General features: G+C 40.4%; 1 long non-coding RNA gene across 1 annotated transcript in view; it reads left to right on the top strand.

Moving 5' to 3' along the window:
- Positions 1 to 5,298, top strand: part of LOC104982015 — a 33,295-nt gene that overhangs the window by 10,813 nt on the left and 17,184 nt on the right. Inside the window, exon 2 of the long non-coding RNA XR_824456.1 lies at positions 3,729 to 3,872. This is a non-coding gene — a long non-coding RNA (uncharacterized LOC104982015). The remainder of the gene's footprint in view (positions 1 to 3,728; positions 3,873 to 5,298) is intronic.

The following is a 5,298-nucleotide window of genomic DNA, read 5'->3' as shown; positions in this document are numbered from 1 at the left end:
AGATGCGTGTATCTTTCCTTTTCTCCTTTGCTTTTTGCTTCTCTTCTTTTCACAGCTATTTGTAAGGCCTCCCCAGACAGCCATTTTGCTTTTTTGCATTTCTTTTTCTTGGAGATGGTCTTGATCCCTGTCTCCTGTACAATGTCATGAATCTCATTCCATAGTTCATCAGGCACTCTATCTATCAGATCTAGGCCTTTAATCTATTTCTCACTTCCACTGTATAAGCATAAGGGATTTGATTTAGGTCATATCTGAATGGTCTAGTGGTTTTCCCTACTTTCTTCAATTTAAGTCTGAATTTGGCAATAAGGAGTTCATGATCTGAGCCACAGTCGGCTCCTGGTCTTGTTTTTGCTGACTGTATAGAGCTTCTCCATCTTTGGCTGCAAAGAATATAATCAATCTGATTTCGGTGTTGACCATCTGGTAATGTCCATGTGTAGAGTCTTCTCTTGTGTTGTTGGAAGAGGGTGTTTGTTATGACCAGTGCATTTTCTTGGCAAAACTCTATTAGTCTTTGCCCTGCTTTATTCCGTATTCCAAGGCCAAATTTGACTGTTACCCCAGGTGTTTCTTGACTTCCTACTTTTGCATTCCAGTCCCCTATAATGAAAAGGACACCTTTTTTGGGTGTTAGTTCTAAAAGGTCTTGTAGGTCTTCATAGAACTGTTCAACTTCAGCTTCTTCAGCGTTACTTGTTGGGGCATAGACTTGGATTACCGTGATATTGAATGGTTTGCCTTGGAAACGAACAGAGATTCTTCTGTCATTTTTGAGATTGCATCCAAATACTGCATTTCAGACTCTCTTCAAGAAAATTAGAGATACCAAGGGAACATTTCACGCAAAGATGGGCTTGATAAAGGACAGAAACGGTATGGACCTAACAGAAGTGGAAGATATTAAGAAGAGATGGCAAGAATACACAGAAGAATGGTACAAAAAAGATCTTCACGACCCAGATAATCACGATGGTGTGATCACTGACCTAGAGCCAGACATCCTGGAATGTGAAGTCAAGTGGGCCTTAGAAAGCATCACTATGAACAAAGCTAGTGGAGGTGATGGAATTCCAGTTGAGCTATTTCAAATCCTGAAAGATGATGCTGCACTCAATATGCCAGCAAATTGGGAAAACTCAGCAGTGGCCACAGGACTGGAAAAGGTCAGTTTTCATGCCAATCTCAAAGAAAGGCAATGCCAAAGAATGCTCAAACTACCGCACAATTGCACTCATCTCACACGCTAGTAAAGTAATGCTCAAAATTCTCCAAGCCAGGCTTCAGCAATATGTGAACCGTGAACTTCCTGATGTTCAAGCTGGTTTTAGAAAAGGCAGAGGAACCAGAGATGAAATTGCCAACATCTGCTGGATCATGGAAAAAGCAAGAGAGTTCCAGAAAAACATCTATTTCTGCTTTATTGACTATGCCAAAGCCTTTGACTGTGTGGATCACAAGAAACTGTGGAAAATTCTGAAAGACATGGGAATACCAGACCACCTAACCTGCCTCTTGAGAAACCTGTATGCAGGTCAGGAAGCAACAGTTAGAACTGGACATGGAACAACAGACTGGTTCCAAATAGGAAAAGGAGTACGTCAAGGCTGTATATTGTCACCCTGCTCATTTAACTTACATGCAGAGTACATCATGAGAAACGCTGGACTGGAAGAAACACAAGCTGGAATCAAGATTGCCGGGAGAGATCTCAATAACCTCAGATATGCAGATGACACCACCCTTATGGCAGAAAGTGAAGAGGAACTCAAAAGCCTCTTGATGAAAGTGAAAGCGGAGAGTGAAAAAGTTGGCTTAAAGCTCAACATTCAGAAAACGAAGATCATGGCATCCGGTCCCACCACTTCATGGGAAATAGATGGGGGAACAGTGGAAACAGTGTCAGACTTTATTTTTCTGGGCTCCAAAATCACTGCAGATGGTGACTGCAGCCATGAAATTAAAAGACGCTTACTCCTTGGAAAGAAAGTTATGACCAACCTAGATAGCATATTCAAAGGCAGAGACATTACTTTGCCAATAAAGGTTCGTCTAGTCAAGGCTATGGTTTTTCCTGTGGTCATGTATGGATGTGAGAGTTGGACTGTGAAGAAGGCTGAGCGCCGAAGAATTGATGCTTTTGAACTGTGGTGTTGGAGAAGACTCTTGAGAGTCCCTTGGACTGCAAGGAGATCCAACCAGTCCATTCTGAAGGAGATCAGCCCTGGGATTTCTTTGGAAGGAATGATGCTAAAGCTGCAACTCCAGTACTTTGGCCACCTCATGTGAACAGTTGACTCATTGGAAAAGACTCTGTTGCTGGGAGGGATTGGGGGCAGTAGGAAAAGGGGACAACAGAGGATGAGATGGCTGGCTGGCATCACTGACTCGATGTACGTGAGTCTGAGTGAACTCCGGGAGTTGGTGATGGACAGGGAGACCTGGCGTGCTGCAATTCATGGGGTCGCAAAGAGTCAGACACGACTGAGTGACTGAACTGATGGTGGGAAAGCCCCAAGAGGGAATGGGTGCAAAGTTAGGGGGGAGAATGGGTCACCCATGGGAGATTTTAGAAGGTATGTTGACCCACATTGAGTGCCATTTGCTATTTAAGCCACCAACACAAATGACTCATTTTACCCAATTTTACCAATGACTCATAAATACCCATTTTAGCCAATGCACATTTATAATGACAGTAGCTATGTTTTAGCTGTGTGTGCTCAATTGTGTTTGACTCTCTGCCACTCCACAGACTATAGTCCTCCAGGCTTCTCTGTCCATGGAATTTTCCAGGCAAGAATACTGGAGTGGGTTGCCATTTCCTACTCCAGGGGATCTTCCCAACCCAGGGGTCGAACCTGCCTCTCTTTTGTTTCCTGCATTGGCAGGAGATTCTTTACCACTGTGCTACCTGGAAAGTATGTTTCAGTTGATAACATCCTTATCTGTATTTCTGACACTGCATAGTTCAACTTCTTCACTGGGATGACTGCTTATTCTGAATGAGAGTTGGACACAACTTACGACTGAAAACTGCAGCTCTCAAACTGCTTTTCAAAAGTCTGTACCATTTCGCCCTCCAGACAGCAGTGCATAAGGGCCCATTTCCTTCGCTGTAACACTGGCTATTCAAATTTTTCTTATTTGGGTAATAATGTGTACAGAAATTCAAAGAAAGTGTGCAAACCCAGTATGGCCATGTCTAGGTTATGTGGCCTGGCAAAAGTCATCAAGCTGCCATTGTATTTGGAACATAAAAGTTTATGACTGCTGTATCTTCTTTAGGAAATATAAAACTTTATCAGTTGAAACATGTTTAAATGCTTTGTCTTCTAGCATCATCTTGTCACCTATTCCTAACAAGAAATCGGATGCCAATCTAAATCCTTATTCTTTTTTATATTACCTACGTTACTCTCTATGCAATGAAAAATGGATGAAAAGTTAGACAAATTATAGACATTCATTTAACAGATTATTATGCAGCTTTTCACAAGAATGAGTCATGTGTGTATTATCTACTTGAATGGATGATCCTTACATATTAACAAGTGAGAAAAGCAAGTTATAGAAAAATATACACCATTTTTATATAAACAAACATCAACAACAAAACTGTATATATTTGTAATCATATTTTGTATGTATTTTCTAGTCTAGAGAATAACAAAAATGTAGAAAACAGGCTGTCAATTTTAATTTTTTTTTCTATTTTTTGGCAGCACTGCTTGGCATGTGATATCTTAGTTCCCCAACGAGGGATTGAACTCATGGCCTCTAACCACATTCCCTCCACCCACGCCCCATGCGATGGAAGCACAGTGTTGTAACCACTGGACTACCAGGAAGTCCAAAGCTGTTATGAGGTACGTTAATAATTAACACTAATTATGTTATTAACATAATGTTATTATGTTAGTTATTAACACTAATAATGTTATTGCAGGCTTATTTAAATTTGAATTTTCTTTACTACTAGAATTTAGATATCTTTTCACATTTATTGATTATTTGATTATATTCTTCTGTAAATTTCTATTCATATTTTTACTATTATTCTACTGGACTCTTTGGGGTTTGGGGGAGAAATCAATTTATAGGCATTCTCTGTACTTTATCAATCTTACATGCTGTACGTATTTGCTCCAATATATCATTTGTCTTTGACTTTGTTTATGGTACCTTTTGCCAGGCAAAAATGTTAAATTGTTATGTAGCCAAATGCATTTATCTTTTCCATTTATCTTTCTCATATATAAGCCCTGGGTTTCATGCTATGCTTAAGAATGTCTCATCTATCCTAAGATTATGCCTAAATATTGTTCTAAATTTTGATTTTGCCCACATTTAGATTTTATGGGATATATATATATATATATGTATGTATGTATATATATCCCACTAGCCCTCCACACACAGATTAGAGAATCACTGTGAAGATTTTGCAGGTTAATAGTTATGTCTATTGCAATTACACATTTAGGACTAGGAAAATAACAACAGAGTGAGTCTGTGGACCAACTGGACCTACAGTGAGTCACACTTGAACTCACACAAATGAGTTCAAGTCCATTGGTCATTTGACCATCATAAGCCCCTGCTTTGACTAGTAGGCACAGTGGTGTTTGGGGTCCCTAGGAATCAGCATCAGTTCAGAGCTAGTGTCTAGTAACCCTTGAGATGTCTGGGTATTGTCTTTCTCCAATAAACACTAACCTAAAATATGATCACAAGTACTTTATGGGAGAAGATTTATGGTATGTATATGTGGAAATGCTAGTGAGTACTTCTGAAAATCCTGCAGAGCTGTTTGTCAAGGGGACCCACCTCCCCTCTCAATCAAAGGGCTCTGGATCTATAAATTGACCTAGATCTGGAAACCAAGTAAGGGATTGTGACTCTCCACTGTGGTGACTCAAGTCAGGTTTTTGACTATCAGACTATCAGACTAGAGTTTTTTCTATCATATAGACCAAACAATCCTCTAATGAGATGTCCATCTCTTTTGTTCCTATAAACACTGTGATCAGTTAGCCCCTGCCAAAACCTCTGTGAGCCAAGGCATTCTAACTACTGGTACATCCCTGTTGCTCTTCACAATAGATACGCTTACTTGTCTTTGGAGGTTATACAAGAATAGGAGACACAGGGAGCAGCCACTACCGCAGGGCCAAAGCAGAGCCCCCAAGGAAGGGAAAAATCTGGGAAAGGGTCCCCTCCCCCAGGACTGTGATCCCAATATGGGTGGAGTGTGGCTATTGGTCCAATGGATGGTGAAGAAATTGGCTTAGG

This window comes from Bison bison, unplaced genomic scaffold (genome assembly GCF_000754665.1).
Source record: "Bison bison bison isolate TAMUID 2011002044 unplaced genomic scaffold, Bison_UMD1.0 scf7180017864526, whole genome shotgun sequence".
Taxonomy (NCBI): Eukaryota; Metazoa; Chordata; class Mammalia; order Artiodactyla; family Bovidae; genus Bison; species Bison bison.
Note: the sequence above shows the minus strand (reverse complement) of the source record. Positions and strands in the feature narration are given on the sequence as shown.